Source organism: Anomalospiza imberbis, chromosome 5 (assembly GCF_031753505.1).
Source record: "Anomalospiza imberbis isolate Cuckoo-Finch-1a 21T00152 chromosome 5, ASM3175350v1, whole genome shotgun sequence".
Taxonomy (NCBI): Eukaryota; Metazoa; Chordata; class Aves; order Passeriformes; family Viduidae; genus Anomalospiza; species Anomalospiza imberbis.
Genome location: NC_089685.1, coordinates 53,762,828 through 53,782,143, shown reverse-complemented (window position 1 = coordinate 53,782,143; position 19,316 = coordinate 53,762,828). Strand labels below are relative to the sequence as shown.

The 19,316-nt window shown below is 38.2% G+C and overlaps 1 long non-coding RNA gene across 1 annotated transcript; it reads left to right on the top strand.

The window, feature by feature from the left end:
* The first annotated feature begins 3,573 nt into the window (after nucleotides 1-3,573).
* LOC137475018 (uncharacterized) lies at nucleotides 3,574-13,384 on the top strand. Its single transcript, XR_010999635.1, has 3 exons — nucleotides 3,574-3,622; nucleotides 12,238-12,282; nucleotides 13,301-13,384. It is a non-coding gene; the product is annotated as an uncharacterized lncRNA (long non-coding RNA).
* The last annotated feature ends 5,932 nt before the right edge of the window (nucleotides 13,385-19,316 follow it).

The window sequence follows — 19,316 nt, the reverse complement described above, 5'->3', positions numbered from 1 at the left end:
GAGTGTTGCAGGCATGAAACTTAAGAAAAATAATTTACTAGAGTTAGCTGGATCTTTGTAACAAAGCACTTTTATCTTGAAAGGCACGCTGATTTTTCCAATTAAATATTTAGCAAAAAGTTGAATGTATTCCTATTATTTTTTAAGCCTTATGAAAAGTGTTACTCCATTAAAAATTAAGATTCTTAAAATGATTATTGAAAGTGATTAGCAGGAGGGAAAATATCCATAACCATTAGACTTGATTTCTTAATAATGTTCTCTGAGAAAATCTGCAGGTAAAGGTTATAAAAAAAAAACCTGATGGAATGAAAAATTGCCCTAAACTTTTCAAAAGAGAACAATTATTCTTCCTGAAAGCTTTTGTGTGTGTGAGAGTAGGCAAATGAGACTTTTTTAATGGCTTCCTCAAGATTTCTCCAGAAAATTCAACTCGAATTTTAAGCCAAGGGCTACTCCAGTTGTTCCTTGCATACAGAATGGCTCTTCTGTGAGGAAAAGTGCTTTTTCAGGATAAAAGGAAGAGGGGACAAAAATTAAAAAGAGGCTTTTGTGCATACCAGGAAGCATCTTAATATCATAAATGAACTAATGGATCCAAGGCATATCTGAGATGAGGATTCATCTCACTTTCTTTCAGATATTTGAAAATTATCTGAGGTGGTTTAATTCTTTCTATAACTGTTGGAATCCAAAACACAGTGAACTCTCAGAACTTTGGGCCTGTAAGTCAAAGCTTAGAATTAAACACAGGATTTGATCTGAGACCTTTGATGTCTTCCAAACTTAGGTACTAGAAGCAAGAATGTGGATTTATAGTTTAAAGCAGAGACACATTAAGCTAAGTAGAGCAAAATTAAGAGTTTTAGAGTTTAAGACATAAAAATATAAGTAGTTATGAAAGCAAACAAGGAGTTTAGAATGCAGGGCTGGAGGTTTGTGTGTCATAACATGATTGGCTAAGAAAGTTTACGCTGTAGCATGAGTCTATAAGACAAAATATTTAAGGATTGTGTCAAAAGCATAAATATCCTTGTTGACTGTGTTTTATTGATCAATAAATCCTTAAAAGGTCTTGTAACTAGAGGTCTAGTGACCCTGTGAGCCATGCAGTAAAGATGTGAGCCAAACTCACCCTTCCTACCTATGCAGAAGATAAGAAAAATAAATCACATCATCTAAAGCAACTCAGAGGTCCTATCTCAAATTCTTTCAAAATTCCCCACAAATTCCCCACATATAACCAATGGAGGGAGATAAGAATCATGGGCTGACAACCCACTGTCTTCAGGATATACCTACACTCCTAGCTTGGCTGCAGGTGGAACCTGGATAAATATAACTTTTGGGTGAATTCTTCTCTGTCTGGGTCTCTCTAGGCATTGCTACCAGCACACAGGAACCTCTGCCTTTTTCTGTGGTGGAAAAGAGATGATCAAAGCTGCTTGAACAACAAAACAAAAAGACATTGCTTGGGTATGAACAGCAAAAAAATATGGGTAATGTTTCCTGGCTGTGGGTACAAGTGAATGCATCTGTTTTATTTAGATGGTAGCAATTTCTACTGACTCAGACCACTTAACTGCTTTTTTAGGCTGTCACCCTAAATTTATGGAAACTAGATGTGCAAAATATTTTTTTTAATTTTCCAGCCTATGCAGAAATTGAAATCTAAGGATTTTGCTTCTTTGGTGTGATAATGGTTCAGAGCAATGGATAAAGAAATGAAATGTCCCAATGCCATAAATGGAAAAATCATATGTAATCTTAAAATGTACTCTTTATTAGTGAAAAGTTCTTATTCTTTGGAATGTACTTCACAGGAGGACTCTGAACTGTTTAGATCTTCCCACGCTGCAATATTATTCATATATGCCTTGTCTGCTCCTTCAGTCCATCTTCTCCTCTGTAGATGACATTTGTTTGCAAAAGAGAAGCAGTAATAAAGTTATGCCTCCCTTTAAGCTGGCAATTCACAATTTTGAAAGAGACCTGCCATCAGCAGAAAAAGAATCCATCTCCCTGCTATTTAGTTTAATTTCATGCAAATCTTGTTCCCTTCTCAGGCTTTATGCAAGCAGATCTGGACAGATCTGGCCTTTTGTTTTGACTTGCAGCTTGTGGTGCCATACAATGACGACAAAACCTCAGTTTAAAAATCAAAACCCAAGCTGTAGTCTTTAACGTTTTGGAGCTCCTGCTCACTGAGCTGTGTGGAACTCTCCCTGTGTTATCTGGCTGAGTCTGCAGCAGCTGCTGCTGTGGAGCTGTGTGGGAGAAACACCAAGGTGTGGTGGTGGAGTTACTGCAGTGAGTCCTGTCTGATGGGCTGTGAAGTCAGCAGATTTCCATCCTCTGGGCTTCTAGAAGTACTTTCCTCTACAAATGTGCTGAAAGAGCAGCAGTTCTTCCACATAAACCCTGGGCATTTTGTTTTTGATTTACAAAGAGAAAGAAAATTCTAATTGTCATTCAATAATGTGGGCAAAAACACTCAGGCAAAGCCAGCAGTTTATAATCTGTAATAAGTAAACACTCCCAGAACAAGCCATATTTACAAGGAAAATTTGACACCGGGTTAAGGAAGAGAGGGATGAAACTTCATATACATATTTATACATGACTGCAAAGAGGGAAGTCTGTGCTGATTGTGAGTGGTCCTGGGATTTGTAGCCACAGTTTCTAAGCAAAGCTAAACACTTTTAAAATGTTAGCTACTGAGTCTACCTGCTTACCCCTACCATCATCTGAAAAACATGTCAAACAGCTTGATTAGACACTTGGAGTTTTGGGCTACATTTTTTTTAACGTGGTAGAAGAAAAGATACTACTATCTGAATTTTTGGCCATACAGTCATTTATTTCCTTCTCACTTTCCCTGATAGCTTTCAAAAGATAACTCATCCAAGTTTCTCAGAAAACAGTCTTGAGTCTCCTTCCTGTGCAGAGAAGCTGATCATATAGCAATTTTTGTGTCTTCTGCCTACAGTGCCATCATAACATTCGGTATTGTAAACCCAAGACTGTTCTCCCGAAACATGAGAAAAACTTCATACCCTTGCCCTCTGTCCCAAAGGGATATGTGTGGGTGCATGTGTAATACACCTGGGTTTCTGCCAGTAGATAGCCTTACTGATAGTTTGGTAGCCCTAATAAAATTTTTATGTCCTATCAGAACAACAGCTGCTATTCTTAACTGGTCCCTGAGATTTAACATTATTTACTTTGTTTATCATATGGTTAATCTTCCTAGTTAAAAGATCATTGCTAGCTTATGTACCCCCACTTCTCAAAAATCCTGTGAAAAACCCTATAAACTTATGTTGTGGTCTAACCCCAGCTGGTAACTAAATATCCCCAGCCAAAATCAGCACAATTTAATAACCAGGCAATAAACAACAGCCATGTCTATATCCAAACCCTCTCTTTCTTTGTATTGCCCTAAACCCATAACAATAAGCAGTTCAATGTGGATGGTATTAAAGCAGATTAGAAGCAGCTGTTCACAGGGGCTGAACCAGATTTGCAACTGATATAAATCCGGGAAAAAAAAAAAATCAATGGTTTTAACTGAGTGTAGTGGATACCCTCTGAAGATTTGGGCTGCTGCTTTTCATATCGGGTGGGTTTCTTCTTGCTATTTCCTATTTAAAATGGCTTATAAATGACTTATGCTTTAGAGACAGAAGGCAGCAACAGTCAGCTGGTTTTGTTGGACAGATTTTTGCCAAGGCTATTACCTCAAATGGTTTGCATCAGTAAATTTGGGAGGAGATAATTTTAAGGAGTTACTAGTGATGGCAAGCTTTTTTTACTGCTCCCCAAAAAGTAATGGTCTTTCCTATTTAGCAAAGCTTCAAGCTATTGTTTTATTAAATAGGGATAAATTTTGGGGATGATAATGTATGTGAGCAAGATCTAATAGAAGAAGCCAAATATAGTTGCTCTTTTTCCTTCAAGAAGCTGAAAGGCTTGCCATGTTTTCAGACAATGCAAAAGTGGGGCTTATTTTCACAGAAGACCTCTACCTAAAACAAACAGCTAATCCTTCTCTCTTCATCAGTCTGGAAATATTTTAATGTTGGTATAAAAACCAGGAAGCATTTCCAACAGTAGTAACTGATATCTGCTTATTGCTGTATACTTTTCTGTTGTAATCTCTGTGATACAACTAGAAAATGCCTTTAATGTGCAACTACAACTATTTATCGTTTCACTAGGCTAAATATTTGCAGATGATTAAGAGCACTCTCAGTTTCTAGACCTGAGCTTTGAATAGGAGTTTAACACTTGATTTTTTGTTTGGGTTTTGGTGAGGGTTTATTTGTTGGGTTTTTTAGTGTCTTAAGGTTGGGACTCTTAACCATGCAGAACAGAAATTACTCAAAATGTTTCTGCAAATTTTGATCACGAGTGCTTAAGTCAGATGGCAAATCTGTGCAACTGCAACTTAGAAATTTTTTGTGTAGCTTTCCACAGGACAATTCAGATGGGAGGGGATGTGAGGTTGCTTCTTGTTGAGCTTAGTGGTCAGAGCAATTTGTTCAAGTCTTGATTGAGTTAGATCTCAAACTTTCAAGGATGAAAAGTCTGCAAACTGTGTTCACGATTTTAGAATAGTAAATTATCTGCATAATGAAAACCTTGGCTACAGACAGCATCAGTCTGTCCTGGTTCAATATAAGGAGCCCTGTTTTACCTTTTTGTCTATACACCTTAGAGAGTGGAGGACACATATCCCTCTTCTTGGTAATTTACTCCAAGGCAGAAGATTGCTTTTACATCTTCCCTAAGCTTTCTGTTCAGGATAGAGTTGATTCCCATGTAACCTCACTCTCAGTCCAGGAATCACACTGGTTGGTTTAGTTTTTATTTGCTTTTGATTGAGGTGAGGGGGCTGAGAAGGAGTGGTTTCAAACTGAAATGTTCAGGAAATATGGCCCCATTCTGTCCCTGTTAAATAATCTACTGTTTGTATATAAATGCATAGGTGTGTAATAAGAAGCAATAGTAAGGATGTGCTGTTAATCTTTTCATCTTGCCTTTTTCTCCCTGCCCTTGGTTTTTCCTTTTTTTTTTTAATTGTAAATTCTTCAAAAATTGAATTTTCTAATTTGACCCTACAAAACTTAAGCCAGTAAGGTGTGAGCACAATAGAGGTAACTATTAGAAGAATCAACATTGTTTTATGACAGCAAAATCCTGCCAAGAACAAATAGTAAGATTATTTCATTCTCTGCAACTGTCCCCAGCCTCTGTCACTGGATACAACAAAAAGTCAGGAGATTACTTAGCCTGAAAAATAATATTTAATCCAATTGTAGCTGAAGAGAGGTTTTGAGGTAGATGGAATAACTGCATTTGCATACAGTAGTGTGTTGTAGTCCTCACAGCAGTGCAAAGAGGAGGCCAGAATATGTTTGTATACTTGGTTTTTGCACTGTTGAGTTGATATTTGGTAGGATACAAAGGCAGTCAAACAGTATGGACAAGTCCTTGATGGCTACTGCCTTACAGCTCAGCTCAACATAATACAGAGCTATTTCATGTGACTATAACAAATAAAAATGGAATGCATAGTCAGACTTTCTTCCAAAAATTATGTACCTGTCAAGATTTTTTGACCCAAAGAAGAAATATATTCCAAATATTTGAAATTATCCAAAAATTCTCAGAATTCCCACAAAGTAGCTATATGCCTTTGACATTATAGCTAGAAATGACAGGAAATTTCACCTGCTAAATGAAAATAATTACCTTTTTTCTATTAAAACAAAAGAAAAAAAAATGAAGATATTCTTTGTGAGCTGCTGCTTCTATGAAAGAACTGCTTTTTGACTTTAGGGGCATTGACAGATGGTGATTCCTAAATTGGAAACCAGGTACCAGCTGTGGTCCTGCTGTCTTCAACCTACTCTTGACTCTGCCAAGGTCTGCAGTGTCTCCTCTGAGTACAATCGATCAGCTGATGGAATCAAGTTCCTTGACCACTCCTCTGAAAGCAGCCCTGCAGGATGAGGGATCACAGTGAAAATAAACAATGTGGACAAGTGAGAATCACTTGGAAGGCCAGCCTCAGCTAGTCATATTGCTCTGTCAAATTCTGACCATGATGCAAATAATATTTATGTCCAGTACTTAGAGTAAAATGGCATCACTCCATTAGTATTGCAGTACTGAACACATGCCAGGAATGGTTATGGGGCACATCAGAATTGCTCTAAAATTCTCTGCAGAAATTAATGGCTGTAACCACTCAGTTCCCTCTGATCACTATGACATTTAACAACAGCAGCACAATTCCAAAACTCACAAAAAGGAAGGAAACAAATGCACTGAACCTCACATCATCAACATCATCCAGCAAAAATCTTGCAGACTCATTAGGCAGCAAATTAGCACTGTTTATAAAAATTATGATGCAAATATGAAACACTGTAATCAGCTACAGCTAGTAGTTCCGGTTAGCTAATTGAGGAGATCTGTAGATTAGGTGTATCTCTCCCATCCTTCATTTTCTGCAGAGAAAAAGTTCACCTGCACTTCAGATGAACTGAAATAGTCCCTGTGACAGTCTAATTCTCTCTTGAGGTCTGTGGTACAAGGGGGAGCTAAGTTACCTCAGTAATGAGTGCTGCTCCTCACTTGAAGCTATGTGGTAAAGCAAGTACAGAATGAGGTGGCAAATTCTGATGACCTAAAATTAAGTGGGGTGATAAAAGTGCCATGTGGAGTAGCAGAATCACCACAGAGTACTAAATGATTGGGCAAAGAAATGGCAGGAAAAAAATTGGTGCAGGTGGATGTAGAATAATGCAGACTCAGAAAGTCTGTCCTAAATACTAAGTATATGCTGATTTATACCAATATGTCTATATTAAAAAAATATATATCTTCCCAGTGCCATAGCTGATAATTTTACTAAAATGACAGCTCTTCACTTCTTCTTTACTCAGTCATGAGTAAAGCTAAGTCATTACCAAAAAACCCAGGAAAGCAAAGCAGCAAACTTTTGTGTCACAATATTAATCCACAGTGAAACCAAACCAAGAAGAGCCAAAGAATTTCTGGTTTTAGCATCTTGAAGAATTGATGCAGAAGATTCAAAAAGGTGCAGAGAGTAGTGATAAGAATGATCAAAGTTAATAATGCTTTCCATTTGAGGGATATGAAATGAACTAGGGCTCATCTGCATAAAAAGAAGAGATAATTAACAAGAGCAGAATATGGGGCTGTGAAATTATCAGTGGCAAGGAGATGATAAGTGGGGAACCATTATTCACTGGTTTTGATAACACACAGATGAGAGGTCATCTGTGAAATTATCAGACGGCAAGTTCCACCTAAATTATAAGATTTTTTTTCTCACCTTTCAATTCACAAGTGTCATTAAACCCAGAGGTAGTACTTCTGCCTTAGGAGGGTTTTGAAGTACATGTTATTGGTTCTGGCCAGCAGATAAAAAAGAAACATGATATGTTTGCTCTGCTCTTAGGATTTTCCTTCACTATCCATGGCTAGACATAGCTGGAGACATTTTAGGGTGTTAAATAGGTCTTTGGCTTGACTCTCTGTTGTTCTTAAGTACTAAAAAATTCTACACATTTGCAAATGAATTAGAATCAAAACTCTTGTCTTTGCTATAAAGGCTTAAAATGAACTTTTCCATCTTAACATGACTGGCTCTAGAATTCCTGGTGTCTTCCTTCAAGCACTTAAGACAATACATATAACAGCTATAGACCTTTAACTGCTACAGAAGTCCTAAAATCGTCATCTGCTATAGAAACTCATTCCCTGTTTCTTCTTTAAAAAGGTAGTTAGTTAGTCTGGAGTGGTAGACATGATATACTGAAGGGAAAACTTTAACAGAGATGCACTGAGTTTTATTTTGAAGATTCTGTTGTGGGTTTTGTTGTTTTTTTTTTTTTTTTAATTACAACTTCTCCTTAATTAACACATGTGTGCAGCCTTACTATTGCTCCTGTGAACCTCTTTATGCACTTTTCTGGCATAATCTTTACTCCATGTGCTGCAGAGCTTAAGTCCCTTGTTAGTGATGCCTACCTTGTTGAGTGTTCTATGCCATGTGCAGCAGAGCAGCAATTCTCAGCCATCTATTTTCCTTTTGGATTAAGAGATACTTTACATCCATGAACCCTGAAAACTGGAATCATTGCTGAGACATATAATTTAGCATCAAAAGCACAGTAGGAGTTCTTGAGTGCCCTGACAGTAACCCGTGTGCAGGTGCACAACCAGAAAGAAAATACACATGATGAATGAACCAGGCTTCTATTGCTGGCATCTGTCATTAGTTATGAATAGAATAATAATGGATTTGTGTTGGAAAACAGCTTGACAGGACACGTTACTTCATTTTCTAAGGAAAATGAAAGCAGTGTAATGCTAGTACAACAGAGAAGATCATCTCACTGCAATATATCTTTACACTTAGCTTAAGGCCATGGTTCAGCTCTGCAAAATTACAGCTATGGTACAAATATATTCCTTTTTGTGCATTCTAAGCTGTGTTTTAGAGGCAAAAGTTAACATAGCAAACACAGCCCAAATACGGGGAAAGGAGCTGAATTTTCTCCTAATAAACCTGCCTTCAAGAAAATTTTTAACTAATTTTGAGTGATGAGGGTAGTCTGCCTTCAATAACAAACAGACAGTTTGAGATTATACAAGTTTTATGGCACACAGACTATTACTTGTGATAATGAACAAGCTAGACAAAAAGCAGCTGGGCTTTTAAACCCCAGGTTGTTTGTAGAGCTGACAGTTAGAAAAATCTCTTTATTTTTACCTCCAGCTGGCCAAATTGCTATGAGAATTACAAGAAGAGAAAATAAGTGCAACTTGGGTTGATAATATTTCTTCTCTTTTAAAAGAGGTACATTTGAAGACTGCACAAAACCAAAACATAACCAAGAAAAAAAAAAAAAAAAGTAAGAAATGTCTCCTAGGTTGTGTTCAATTCTCAAAATCACCCTGTTTCCTGAGCTGCTCCTCTGTTTGCTTACCACACTGTCAGTTCCTAGAGATTGCTTTACTCACCAGATAGATGTGGGCATCTCTAGGATTTCCGTGACCTCAGGGGACCCAAGTGTCCTGAAAGTGTCTGAAGCAAAGGGAAACTGGAAAGAAAAATCATAAAGTTTCCTATTTAGGGGAATGAGTAGCAGTAAAATTTAAAATTCAGTGGCTCTTTTTATGCTATCCTTTATTTTTCCATTCCCCTTCCTCAGCTGAAGTGAAGCCCACAAAATACTTCCACCTCCCATTTATATCCATGGTATTGAGATCCAGACCCCTTTTGTTGTTGAGTGATCCCCTAATAGGCACCTTTTCCAGTCTGTTGCTAGGAGAATATTTTCCCCTTAACATATGGTTCTCGTTATGCTGTAATTTATTGTCACACAGCTATTTGGTTGTTTAAAAAAAGTTATTTTTATTGCCCTTCAGAAAGGTCGTGTATGTTTATTCTTGTCACTTTCCTTAATTAACACAGGTGGTTGGGAACTTAGACTAAATACAAAAAGTAGTGAAACATTAATTAATTCAGATTTAGAAGGAAGGAAGAAATTATATTTGTCAAGACAGCACAACTCTGAGGTGGTTACTCTGTTGTCAGCACAGAGTCTGCTTTCTCTGCTGCTCTTGGACACAGTGATGTGTTGCATGACATCAACAGTCAAAGGTTTCAAGTGCCATGTCATGGTTTACTTTTACTTCTTGACTCAGCAGAGTTAGTTGCAAAATTTATTTCCCTCTATAATTTTTGATGAACAGAAGTTCCCTTTTATACAGAGAGTGTGTACACTATTAAGTCCCTTTTAAGCACTTTTTGCTATGGTTTATAGCCACTTGAATTCAAAAATCTATTTAGATTTCTGAATTCAAATAAAAATCCAGCCTCTCTGGATAGCAACTGCTCAGCAAATACTGATGTTTCCAGTGGAAACACATTAATTCTTCAGCTGATTCCAGAAAGTTTGCTCTTAACAAATTGACCATTCAAGAAGCCTATAATATGAAAGGTGGAGGTTAAAAAGCCAATTATCCTGGTACATGGTTCATGGTCTGAAAAGAGAAAAACTCATTTTAGGTGTTTAATGTGTTTGGTTTTGCATGGAGCATATTTTACTCTTCACTTGAAATATGAAATATTTAGTAAGAGGCATCTTGATATCCCATCTTAAATAATATAAATCAGAATAAGGAAATGCCTGTGAGATATGTTCAAGAGCATGGAAAAATCTTTTCTACACTGCAGTTTCAGCAAGAGTCACTCTCCTTCCTGTACCAGAGCTGGCCCAGAGGGCAGTCTGAGTGCTATCCTTGTGGCAATGGCTACCTACAGCATTCACTAACCAAAATCTTTAATTATAGCCCACATGTACCTTTTCCCTCTGTCCTTCCCTGCAGGTATGAAACCAAATGCAGAGCATGCACTGTCCTTCTTGGAGCTGATGAGCCCTTTAGTGGAGCCCAGAAACCAGAGACCACAGCATTTATTCAGCATATGCAGCTGAAAATGAACATATTTGTAACGTATTTGCCTCTTGCACATAGTTATTTGGACCCTACACCAATGTCTTTTCAGTACTTTTATTACTTTTATATGTAACAGAACCTTCTGCAAGGGTTATTGTGGGTTTGCTTGGTCATTTTTAGGCTAATGCTTTTGAAATTAAGAATCAATGGTGAAATAAGGTCTAAATAGTCAAAATTCTTTAACATTAAGTCTATTGCAAGATAATTTGGCAACAGACAAATACAAACTAAGGACAACTTTATTCTGTTTTGTGTAATGAACATTAAGTGCTGATAGCATCAGATAAAAATGTGACTTGCATTCTCTGTGCACAATTCACTTTATTAGAGGCAGTGGTGCATAACTTCAGACATTTATTCACATTCATACAACCTGATCCTATGATGATGTTTATGCTTACAGCAAAATGGAAATACTCTTTTAGAGATCAGAGCACAGACGACTGGAAAAAAAAAGTCAGCTGAAGAGGAACCATGGAGTTTTCATATAATGATTTAACTTTGATCACAGAGATCAGAGTGTTCTGCTTGAAAAGCAAACAGGGAATAGTTTAAAATATTTATTTAAAATGGAGCAGAGGAAAAAAGCCCTCCTATGACATGTACTTGCAAGCATGTTATGAGGGAAACATTAGAAATGCTAGTTGATGACAAATTCTTTAATTAACATATGGTAATTGGCTTAGGTATGCAGCAGTCAAAAAATTAGGTAGCTTTTACATATTTAAGATGTTAGAATATTAATCAGGAAAGAGTTTATCATTATTATCAGACCAGAAATAATGCAGGCAGAATAGTTAAGCAGAGATTAGCTAGAATTTATTTCCCAGTGTAAATCAGGCTGCAAATGCATCTGTTTCTCTGCTAACCAATATTTGTGGTACCTATTCTGGTACCAAGGGGAACACCACTCACCACTGCTCTCCACCCAGACGTGGAGCCCTTGAACACAAGTCTTTGAGTGTGACCATCCATTCCTGGTCTATCCATCCAATCTTTGTCTCTCCAGCTGAGAGACCCAGATGTGTCAGATGTTTTTGCCCCAGCCCAGATAGTCTGACAGTTGCTCTTCCCTTATCCATCAGCACTGTGACCTCATCAAAGAAAGCCACCACATTTTTCAGGCATAATTTGCCCTTAGTGAAGCCATGTTGGCTATCACAAATTGTGTATTTTTCATGTGCCTTAGAACAGTTTCCAGGAGGATCTGCTCCATAGTTTTGTCAGGCAGTGTAGTGGGACTGCCCTGTAGTAGCTCTGGGTAGAAATCAGCAATAAAGAACGTGTGAAGAACAGAGTTTCAGGCAGCTTGCAAGGTGCCACAAGCTCAGCTGGCTGGGGATTGTTACAGCAACATCTGCTGGGAGCAGCAGGAACAAAGCAGGTGCCATCCATGAGCTGCCCTTGTCAGGATGGGCACCTCTGTCACACAGCAACCCATGACATCAGGGTGAGCACCAGCCAAGGCCTTCTGTGTGCTGGAGAGCATCTGCTGTATGGAGCAGTGTAAGGAGATGGGCCATGAGCATACAATCTCACCATCTCCTCCTGGGAGTATTCAGCACTGGGAAAAGTGGGGCCATGCATTTTTGCTAGAAAAGGTTAAGTGCTCTGGCTTTCTGAAGGAAGAACAATGTATAATTTAAATTGTTTCTTTTCTTTTGCTTTCAACAGGTCTCTCGTCCTTTGCTTTGGAGAGAAGTAGCCCTCTTCAGACTGGTGAGGATTTTTTTCTTTTTAAGTAGTTAATGTTTCTGCTAAGCAGTTAGGAAGCATCCAGCTGTTAAAAGCCTTTAATTGGTGAGTCTGGACTTCTTCAGCCCCTAAGGGCTGGAGACAAATAAGCTTGTCTTTTAGAAATACCAACAATAACTGCAGATATTATTGAAGTCAAGGTGAAAACAGACAAGCTTGACTCACTGAAACAGCCAATTCAGAAGCTAAGCACACCTATTTCTGTGAAATTGTAGTGCTATACCCAGAATTTTCCATGCTGCAGGCCAATGATTTTCTGTTCACATTGTTTTGCACTTCTTCATTAAGACCCAGACTACTCGAAACTACATCAGTAACCCCAAAAATTGACCTGGGATATTGTGGCTTATCTCTGCTCATTACATTAGAGCTTGAAATGCAGCTGTATCACCAGTATATTCCTAACTTTCCTTAATGTGATAATTTGAGATTTGTGAGTTTCATTGCAGGGAAACACATACTAAGCAGCAGTGGCTGAATTCTGGCTTATCTTCAATTTATTAAAATATTTGTATCTACTTAAGTTATTTCAGAAATTCATTCCTTCTGTGACAAGCACAACATCAGTTCCTCACCTGAAATCTGAGTTCTTTGCATTTATAGTGCCAGAAATTGCAAATTCTGCAGCAGCTTCTTTTAAACTTTTCATTTGAAGTTTGCACTGCTGTCTGTTGTACAAGCACAGAGAAGTACAACAGTTGTTCTGCTGCCTGGTTTAAAATTCAGCTGAATGTACTTTGTATGGTCCTCAGGTTTTCTCTGTGCTGTAGCTGCTTTAATTTGTTACCAATTAATTGCATTGCCAAGGCTGCTTTGGGAAAATGACTGACAGAAAGAAATGGAGTCTGGGGGTAGAAGAGAAAGGATTAAAGCATTTTGTGGTTATGGGAGTAATTAATTAGTGAGGTGGCTTAGAATATGGATGGTTAGTTCCCCAGGAAAATTCCTCCCATAATCTCTCTCTACCTTGTGCTTATTATAGCTCATGTTCTCCCCACACCATCAACCATTTCCAACTCCACACACTGCTTGCCAAAGAGGGACTGTGTGTTGCCTGCCAGGGTAAGGGGTGTGCAGGATGATCTGTAGCACTGCTGCATCTTCCCTGGCTCCAGCAAGGCATAGGACAGGAATCTCCTATTTCTGCTTTCATTCCCTGAGGCATCTGAAGCCCAAATCCCCAGGACATCAATGTGGCCCAGGCAGACACACTGTCCACAGAGTCAGGTTTGTTTAAGCTAGGTTCTTACTCAGTTCAATATTATTACCTGAGAGGGTATAAATGAGGTCATTAGTTCAGGTGAGAGTTAAGCACCTATTTACAGCAATTACTGGATTATGAAGAGATAAAACCATAAAACATGTTGTTTATGACTTCACTGCAATACAGTTGAGAGGCAAGGATTTCTCCCTTAGGCTAGAGGTGTATCCCAGCAAAGCTCAACTCTGCCAGGACAGTGTGTCCTTACTCTGTCCTTTCTTTTAGGCCTAGCTCATTGTTTGAACACTTGTTTCATTAGAGGTGTCAGGGAAAATGAATGGTGTCTCAAATGGGGTATCTCTGAAGAGTGTTCACTGCCTGAAAGATTCAAAGCATAGCTGAAAAACTCCATTTCCTTGAAATATTTGGGAGCTCTGTGTGTAATGATCTTTATGTCATGTGGTGCTGCTTAGTGTCAGGAGACTGCTGTGGGAATGCTCTTTCATCTGTGTAATAATTCATGTTAAATGAAGAGGGTTACTGATGTGCTGATTCCTCATCCCTTTCTATCCTCCACTGTGATCACAAATCTACATTTTGTAAATTCTTTCACTTTCTGCAGTAGTTTGCCCTTCATTTTTCCCTGCCATGTTCCTCCTGTCCCTCAGCTAAAGCAGGATACAACGTGAGCCTTTTTACCTGGTTCACAGTACCCTTTCACATACCTAAAAATGAAAGAGCACTAGTAATGGATCTAAGAGACCATGTATGTAATGTAATGTATCCAAGATCTAAGAGAGTGGCTTGTAATTCCACTCTATGCTTCCCATGGATTCCACACAAACCAGAAATTACATATTTTGTCAGCTGTAGTCTCTATATCTTCCTGCCTTTGACACGTCCAATCACTTCTGTCAATTCTTACCTAAAAAATAGTGATCCAACCTGTACAAAGGTTTCTTAAAAAACTTTCTTAATTGATTAAGAAGGAGAAAAGAAACTGAAAACTGTTGTTCTCCACAACTGTTTCTTTTCTCAAAGTCTTCTACGTCAACATTGCTGATCTTATATATCTAATCCTAATGTTTCTAAATGCTGGTGTTGAAAATCCAAACCACAGTGGAAAATTGAACTGCATTCTTTTTCCATCATCAGAAATAGAAGTCTTGCAATCAGATCTGAGCTGTCGGGTTTATTAATGATGTGTGAAGCAAAAGTGAATCCAGCTCAGCCTTCCATGGCTGTGTTGGCTCTGCAATGATAACAGAAGTAAAATCATCATTACAGTTATCACTAAAAAAAAAAGCCCCAAATGAAATTCAAAGAACTGCAGAGGGAGACAATATATTGAGTAGGACAATACTGGTTTCTACAATGCTTCTGCTTGCTATAATCACATTTTAAGTAACAATTTTGGTGTACGCTTAATTGTTGCTGTATTCATACAGAAATAAAATGCAATATTATGACACTGACTTCCTTGGAGAGTGAAGTTATATTTAAAATAAGTTTGGAAGAAAGCAAAATATCTCTCTGGAATAACTAAGCAACAACTATTCAGAATCAAAGACTGGAACAAGAATTTAACATGCAAAGAAATTAAAGAAAACATCCAAATAGATGATCCTGATCTTTGGGAAGCAGTAAGCCATATAGAAGTTGTGAAGTTAAATGTAAGAAGACAAAATTCTTTTAATAGGTATGAGGAGGTCTGTATAGTACTGGTAAATGGCTCAGGGGGTTGAGATTTTTACAGAGCTGCATTCCTTGAAGAGTAGCTGTCACAAAGTATATACAATGCAGTACATTTTCCCATTTCTTCTTATGATGATGTGTTTAGGACTGACTTTGGAAGGAAAACCTTATGGGATTATTCTTCTCTTATTTTCTCTCCTTGAATTTATCTGTAAAGCAAGTCTGTGTGAATGTCAATGACTGTTTGTCATTGAAGACATTGTGAAACACCATCTGAATTCACAGTTTTACATTACAAAGCACAGTATTTAAAGGATTAGAATATAATTTCCAGATAATTTTTAAAAAGAGGATCTGACAGTCCAATAGGAATACACTAGATAGTGCTACTTTTTGTCCAATTCTTTGCCTAAATGAGTGCCATGCTGTGAATAAACAACTTGGATGTCATCCAAGCCCAAAAGTTTTCAAACAGTAATTGTGCAATATAAGCAAATCAGAAATCCTGATAGTGATTTAAATAGTACAGAGATGTTATTCATGATCAGAAATAAATGTTTTTGAAGGACACTTTTTAGATGTACATTTTCTTGTTATTTTGCTTCAAACGGAAATGCTTCATGCATGACTATATCCCCTTGCTAAAGAAAGGGTACTATTTTGGGGTCAAGCTACCATAAAAACCTTGTTCTCAAGCTGAGTCAACTTGCAATTATTTGCTATTGAACAACTTCCTTTAATTCTTACTAAGAAAAGTAATTTTTGTTTTTTACATTACCCCAAAAAACAGATTGTGAATAGAAAGACACTTAGGGTACACAAGATTTATGTACTCTAGGTCCAGATAAGTCTGTCAATTGCTCTTCCCTTATCCATCAGTGTTGTAACCCTCTCATAGAAAGCCACCAAATTTGTCAGGCATGATTTGCCCTTTGATGTTATTGCACTTCATTCACAACAATCATTAACTAAAGCTCTTCTGATTAAGAGATTTTTCCAGGCAAAAATGCCACCAGTTATTCTGAACTAGAATCATGGGCATCAGAAAGTGTAAAGGTAAGCACAGCTGAATATTCATCTTTGCATTGCTTGTTCAGGTTGCAGCAGTGACCAGATGGAGAGTCAGACCAGAATTAAGCAGTGCAGAAAATGCTTGTGGTATTGGGCTCCTTGTGGTATTGAGGCAAAGACACTGACAGGACATAATATTCTACTGCTGTCAATTAGCACCAGTAGTTGAAATTTGCTCATTAATTTGTACCTGTGATTATGATGTTTTACTAGGCACACACTCTAATGTTATGCTATACCAAGTAAAGCAGCTTCTTCCACAGCTGACATCAAGGCAATTAGTATAAACTTTATATCATGTGTTCCTGCAAAGGAGAGGAATTCAGTCATATGCACACATTTATTTGGTTTTAGACTATATTGGAAGAAACCCTGCAGTCACTGATCAGCTAAGTAGGACTGTGAATCCAGAGGTAGCATAGCTGCCACAGACAGTGCTTAGTGCTTGCTGTGAAAGGGTGTGGAGCCCAAGTGAAACCTCCGTCATCCATTTTGGAGTGGGTCTAGAATTCCTGTCCCTTCTGGCCAGGCAGCTGGAGCCAGAGTTATTCTCTTTACTTATGAAAGAATAAAGTATTTGCTTTCCCTGCTCATGCAGGAATATTGTTCCTGAAGCTCATCCCTCTTGTACTTAATAACCCTTTAAAAGGAACCTGGATGTACTTGTGGGTGATTTATCTGGTTTTGTGCTAGCTTATTTCTTTAGTTCAAATGACCCTCCTTTTTCCTTTTGCTTTTAGGACACACTATACTTAAAATAAGCAGTCATGTCCTTTGTCACCTTCCAGTCTAAGGTTAAAATCTGAGCTTTTCATGATTATTCTGACAGAATAAAACTTTTCTTCTGCTTATCCCACTAATTTCATACTGAACCTTTCTGGGCAGGTGACCAAACTCATTCCACACAGTGTCATCAGCACTTTCCCTGTGAAGCTTGCTCACCAAACACTCTCTACCTTCAGTATTTGCAGGCTGCATTTGCTCTCTTCTGTGCTGCCCCAAACTGGGGTAGAGTCAGGCTTTCATCAACCCAAGTTCCAAGGTTCCTCTCTTCTCTTGGGTCCAATGGTGAGGCCCAGCTTGCAGCAAAAGCTCTTGGTATAAGCCCTTCTGCATGTGACCTTGCATGTTGCATTTCACTTCATTTCTATTATAAAGGCCAAGCACTATTTTCTACAATATGCCAAACTTTAGTAATGTTGGTACCTCCCACTGTGACACTGTCTGCAAATCTCATGAAGTACAGTTCTACTCTTGCTATTTGAATCACTAATGAATGATTGCATACACTCTGGTAATGCTTTACATTACTTACTAAGAATAGCAGTGATTGTTTCCTAGTTTATTCACTACACATTCACTCACTCTAAAAACATACATGGAGGTAAATTGTGTACTTCTATATGATTGCAAGGCTCAGAGAAAAAAAGAGGGTGGTCATTTATCTACACCCTAATAGGTGCTGACTAAGTATTGAATTTTTCAGAACATTAAGAATTGTATAAAGGGGATTTTTTTGGGGAGTTTCTGCCTTCTACACAGAGCCAAATATTAGCTAGTTGCCAAAAGTATTAATTTCTCATTCTTCTAAGATTTTGTCAATTAACCAGTAGAGAGATGATGTAGTCATCTGAACAAATAGTCTTTATTGTACAAAGGCTAGCAATAGAGTCTGAAAGATTAAGAGAGGCATGCAGGTCTGCAGGGCAGCCAGCAATCTCCTACCCTCCATCTGGTTCAGAACTTAACAGTGAGATTAGTTTGTAGCATAAACTCTGCTCCTCCTGTGGGACATCTGAGAAACAGGGAAAATCAGTGCTGTTTGTCCACAGCCAAGCCTTGCCTGTTCTCACTCAGGGTGGACATGGTAGGATTGACTGATCTGTCCACCTTTCATTACCTCTACAGTAAACAGGTCTCTGAAATGAGTCTGTGCTTAGAGGCTGATGCCACAGAGACTTTGCTGTATTAACCTTTATGGTCACTGCATGGCTCTGACACTCCTCACAAATCCAGTAGAAATAACTGGGACTCAGGAAAAGGACTCCTGGAGAAAGAAAGAAAATCCAGTGACATTTCTGCTGAGTAAGAGAATGATGCTCTCTTTGGAAAGGAGACAAATCTTTTATGTGCATTCTCTGCTAGTACATGGAGAAAGTAAAGGGGTGCTCCCTTCATGATGTTATTCTTTGCCCTCTGCACAGTCTTTAGATGTCTGTGCCTGGGAAAATAAGATCTGGAGGAGAAAGTACATTTGGAGGCAACCTGAGGCAAAACCACTTAAAGTTACTCATTTTGTCCCAAGAACCTGTACACTTATTAATACTGAAGAAAATTCCAGCATGTTGGCATTGATTTTTTTTTTCCTTCTCCAAATAGAAACAAAAGTTAAAAGTGCAACAGAACATTCAAGCAGCAAAGACTGATGTTAGTCCAGCTGAAAAGCTGCAGCCCTTTAGTCAAGTTTGTCTCAACTCTTGTGCCTCTTTTCTTGTTCCTTCCTGCACTGTGATTTCTTTATGACGCAACCCTATCAGGAACTGGAAATAGAATTATGTCCTTATCGTCTCCTGGTGAAAATACTCAACAAAAATTATATTGTTTTTCAAATAGGGATTTGTTTAAAAGGACAAAGCTATCTCTGACAAAAATATTTTCAGTGTAGCCTTTCATACTGTCCTAATTTGAACCTGTTCAAATAGATTCATTTGGATTGCGAAGAGTCAAACCACAACTTTGGTGCTGTATATATAAAACACATTCCTTCTTTGGGCAAGCACAGTGCCCTTTCCACAATGAAATGAGAGCATTTTGATTTGGTGCCAGAGACAAGCCAGAGCCAGTTGTGAGGATGAAGATTGGTTTTGGTCCCCAAACCACTCACAGGCCTGATGAGAGCATGGTGAGTGACCAGCACGTGGGAGAGCGTGGCTCCCTGTCCCACAGATGAAACCACAGCCTCATTACTCCTTCATTCTAGCTGCAATTCAGCAATTTGTGTTTGCTCTGCTTACAAGCATAAAGTGCTGCT